The sequence below is a fragment of the Saccoglossus kowalevskii genome, chromosome 21 (genome assembly GCF_978046115.1).
Source record: "Saccoglossus kowalevskii chromosome 21, keSacKowa6.1, whole genome shotgun sequence".
Lineage (NCBI taxonomy): Eukaryota > Metazoa > Hemichordata > Enteropneusta > Harrimaniidae > Saccoglossus > Saccoglossus kowalevskii.
The window spans coordinates 1,313,273-1,318,704 of NC_140661.1; the positions used below are offsets into that span (position 1 = coordinate 1,313,273).

A 5,432-nucleotide genomic window follows, 5' to 3' on the forward strand; every position below is an offset into this window, starting at 1 on the left:
CACACGGTACGTATTTCATAGTTGTATTGTACGGATGTGTACACACGATACGTGTTCAAATAAATTCCAAGTATGTGTGTTTTCTAATAAGTAAAAGTGTTTCTCAGATCATTTAATTTGTACTCCTTGAAAAATTAATAAAAGTAGTAAACGTCACAGAAGTGTCTGAATAAAATCATTCAGAACAGGAAACACACACACATTCAGTTCGACAAGTATGCATATGTACAGCGGCGTAATCTGACTTATGTATGTCTGTTTCTTTACCCAGGGTTTCACTGTTTTCACACTGGCCAGTTTAGCCTTATGGGTCGTCAGCGCTTGTCTCAATGTGAGTATTCATCCTAACACTGTATATTTTATATAACCATGAATAAATTACTCCATGTTTTTTTTTTATAAAAATAATATTAGATCTAATAATCTTTTCAATATGTCACTTCCTCAAGCGACAAAATGCTAATATGGCGTCAAAATCACGTAGAAGGTATAATATCGTTAAAGTCAACAACTATAGCTGTTCTTTATTGTTCAGTTTTGAAGCTGTAAATGTTGACCCTTTACTCACGTGACAGAACCACGTATGGTAATCCAAACGTACGTCTGTTTTAAAATTCTCCATATCAGTCTAAATCTCACACCCATGGTTATTGAATTTCATCCACATTTCATATAGTTTGTATTTTGTAAAATTCATCCGTGAGTAAGTGTTTGTATATTTTTCGGGTGAAAACACATACTATAAGGTTATTACGAAGATACCTCAAAGTATGCCCGAAGACAGTACAGCGGCAGTATCGACCGACGCGCAGCGGAGGTCGATGCGACAGCGTACTGTCTGAGTGCATACTTTGAGGTATCTTCGTAATCATCTTATTATTATACATCTTTTCCTACTAAGGATACATCATGGGAATGCCGAAATCCAAAAAAATTAGAACAGAATCAGCGAACTTCTTTGTGTGAAGTCCAGTCAAACCCTGGTGGCAGCCATCATTTTTGTTTTTATTATGAGAGGACGCTTACGCGAATAATCATTCCATATTTGAAATTCGCATTTCCTAATATGGTAGGATGAAAATACCCCGTAAAATACCGCAAAATTACGGCATGCTGTAACTTATGGCGTTACGGTAACAGATGTAACAGCCCAGGGGGTTCTTTTGTAAGATTTATAATAATTGTTTCAGTATTACATACAGTGGCGTAGTGCTCCATTACGACTCCAATGGAGGTAATAACGTGTACTGAATAATTTAATGTAACATTAGCTGCATGTTATTGTCTCTACCAGTTCTTTTATATATTGAATCAGAATAAAAATAATACAGAACAGTGCACACTAATCTGTTTAAGACAATGCGATAACGTCTATTATCCTTTGCGTATAAACCAATTATAAACGTGTGCAATAATTCAATGGCAGTTAAGGTATTCTACGCCACTCAATATAGATGTATAATAATATATATGTGTTTTCAGAAAGCTGTTATTTAGGAATATATAATATATTTTCGTTTAATATTTGCCTAAATTGCCGAAGTTTCCGTAAACCGTCGGATTGGATCTTTTCGCGCTGGTCAAAACCAATATATCGTATTGTTATTGACTCGCCTGAGATGCGATGGTTGCAATCTTGTAGCTATAACTCAAAATAGCTTATATAACGCATATCAGAGTGTATTTTATCCTATTTATCGGTGATATAATTTGATGACTTCCCAATAAAGTCACTATAGTTAAAAAATGCCAAAATACAATCTTCGTATTTTGCCTCGTATAAACAACTAATTTATTATCAAATGCACAAATATCTAAAGTACTAGTATATATATAGTATTGATATTCCGTAAAAATACAACTAACTAATGAAACAAGATGACGTATGGCACAAAAACTGATTTATTCTAGAGCATTCTTATGTAAAATTAAACTAAAATTACGAACCAACCAACCAAATAATTGAAGAATGCAATATAATGTTACATAATCATAACATTTGAATTTTTTTTTTTTTTGTGTCAGAAATCCATAATTCCAAATCATAAATATACGTCCTGCAGACTAATGTATATCAACTAGTTATCATGTGTATGTTCCCTAAAACAATAAATTGTTTTACATTTGGTAATTTGTTTCGTATTTGAAGGTGTATGGATTTCTCTGTGTATTTTCGCATTATCAAGATCTAAAAACTGGAAGAGGAAATGACAGGCATGTACAGGAGGTGAGGGCATGCATTCAATGAAAGTGGATTTTAGTTTCTGTTATTAAATAATATATAATTATATTGATAAGATGTGATGTTATGAACCAGTATATTTATTAGAAATGTCACCTTTATTATGCTTACAAAGACTCCCTGGAGCAGTCCTAACAATGCCCTAGTGCAGGCTTAACGGGTGTTACAATGTTGACAGTTGCCATGTGAATTAATCCGATACGCTAGAATATGCGATTCGATTAAATGATTATCGACTCGTCTTGCGGTATTCGCATTATCTTCGTTCAATTCCATGTTATTTTAATGAAGCCCCGTGATTTTATAATCGACTAAATGCCTCGTCACTTGCTGTAACTTTTCAAACAGAGCAGCTTGAACTAGTGTGTACTCACTATGACCAGATGCACAACTCGAATCTCTGAGACGCAGAATTAATTTCTACACACAAATAAATGCATGTATATCATGGTCAGAATTACCTACTAAATTACCCTTGAAATAATCTTGGATGGAATCGCATTTAACCTAAATAACATAAATTTAATATGTAATCCATCGTGTATATACGTTTTAGTATTTAATTATAAAAACAGACGAAACTATTTATGTAAAGTAAAAAGAATTGCTAATTTTAGTATTGTAAATATAAAAACCAATACATTATATGTTACAAGCAAAAAGCAATTAGTCCACGACGGTCGGATTGTAAACCGATTATTTCGTACATTCCACATACTGCATGGGAATTGTCTCTTTGTGATGGGTCAACAGATTGAAATCAATAACCTAATTAACTAGATCGATTTTCACTCTAGGGTGACGCTTTGTCTAGATCACAAAGGGAGCAGCAGTACACGTGTACTAGACCATGCAAAGACGAGCAACAAGCCATATACATGGGTGAACCAATATCACGAAGCAACAGCAGTGAATGAAATCTCAGATTTGTGTCGAGGCAAGCGTGTGGGGAGGTACTGGGCACAGACACTGAGAATTCACTTCGCAATATTCTTAGATGTGTTTAAACGGACATTATACAAGCAGTTGGAGGCATTATAATTTAATCGCATATTTATAAATTTCGGTTTGTAACAAGAAGTTGGTAATATAATAATCTGTAATCTGTGTAAACCTGCTTACCTTCCTAGATTACAAAATAGAGAAACAGATATTTGATTTTTGTTTACTTTTTCATTTAAATAACAATTGACAAAGCTTTTTGAACGATGTGGACAGTCCCAATAAATGTGAACTAAGTTCGTTTTCTCCTTGATCGTTTGAATTTATATTTCAGTTCTACTTTTACTACTGGGATGGCAGTTACACATGCTTTAGATGCTTATAATAGAGTAGCTGTTCAACCTTATTTACTTACATATTTGCTCTGAATGTACTGTCATGGCGAACATATATTTATCCCTGTACATATTTGTACTTTTTTGCTTTAGCAGATTGAAGCATGTTTCAAAATTAAACTGACATAAAGCTGCCATTGTTTGCAATGTAATACTTGTTATATCAAATGATGGAGCACATGGCAATATGCCATAACAAATGTATATATATATATATATATGAACCAACTATTCACGCAGAATGTTTATTTATTTATTTATTAGACGTTTATTTATTATTATTATTATCGAAAGATTGTATTTTAAACTGGGGGATTCATTATAGATTAAATTGTGAAAAACTGACATATAGGGCATGTTGTGTCATATCTATACCGATAAACAATATTCAATATGATGTTTTACACTTTTACGAAGTTTTACGATTTCCTATTGTTCAGTAAATTAGGCAGACGTATTCGACAACTTCAAAGCATATTTTAAAATATTTCTTTTATTCAGAACAGAAATTTTCTACTATACCTTGCATAAATACTCTCATTATGAAATGAACTGTGAAAATATTTCTCCCAATATGAAACGTATTAAGCTATGTAAATTATATTCAAATTTTGTGTACGAATATTGCAGAATAGACAGGAAATTGACTAGAAATGAAAAAAATGAGAAGTCTTAGCCAGGTCAGCAAGGACTATTACATCTGTACGTCGCGTTTATGGTTGTCCACGAGTCTGCTTTGAAAAGACATTCTACAGTTAAGTTATTTGGAAATTACCATGTGTAATTTGTTAAGTGAACCTTTTGAGTAAACTATTACTCTATTTATTTGCTTAATTACCAATAATCACGTTACAGCTGAATTCTATGTGATGTCTTATTCTGCCTTCGTTATGTCTGTACGAAGCGTTCTTTCCATACTACTGGAAACGGAACACACACATGTCAGTGACGAGCAGAACACAGATATGAAACCAGAATAACAAAGTGTGTAAAACATAAACCCGGCGTTGCCAATTCAAATGAGAACTGTTTTTGTTTAAAGATTGTGTTCAGTATTTGTGTGTACTGGACTTTTTGTAATTTCCTTTTCGCGGGACATCATGCTAGTCTTAGGGTATTGTACGTAGAATGTATGGTACACCTTGAATCATACTTATATGTTAACGATTTGAGCGAAAATAATTCAAGTTTCCGCTTCAAAAAAACAATTTTATTTCGTGTAATGTCTTTATATTATTATGTGTGTACCAGCTCCATATAAAACATTTCTATACATCAATTGAATAGTCTGCTTTGTTTTTTTTATATCCTGATCTGCTGTTCTTGATTTGTTATTTAATCTAATATTTAAATCAGGTTTATCAATTGTGTATTAGCTCAGTAGTTGAGTTGATGAAGTCGTATATTATCGGGTTGGAGATTCGCCGAGTTTTACTTGTTCTATTATCAGGGGGAAATTCTTCTCCACAGGGTTCTCCACACTTGTCAGGGGGGAATCTCGTCTCGTCTCTCTATCTCGTCCCCTTGAGGTACGGGATCGGGAAAGTCACTTTAGCTTTACAGTCAAATAAGACACACACAACGAAATACGTTTCAACTCTCGTCTTAGTCGATCTTTTGGAGCACTCTATAAGACACAGCGCCCTGGGGAAAAGTCCCCAAGACTCTCACAAGGCTGAACCAAGACTCGCCCAAGACTGGACTGCCTCAAGGCTCGCCCCTGGACTGGACTCTCGACTCTCCAGGACTGCACTCTCTCTTCTGACTCTATCGTGCTGTGCTCCCCAAGACCAACTCAAACTCTCTTTATTCATTTTCACAACTCTAACCAATTACAAAGCAGTAAAAAGACT

General features: G+C 34.1%; 1 long non-coding RNA gene across 1 annotated transcript; it reads left to right on the forward strand.

The window, feature by feature from the left end:
* Positions 1–247: 247 nt before the first annotated feature.
* LOC146729511 (uncharacterized) lies at positions 248–4,858 on the forward strand. The gene is made up of 3 exons (XR_014928103.1): positions 248–331; positions 2,150–2,227; positions 3,040–4,858. It is a non-coding gene; the product is annotated as an uncharacterized LOC146729511 (long non-coding RNA).
* The last annotated feature ends 574 nt before the right edge of the window (positions 4,859–5,432 follow it).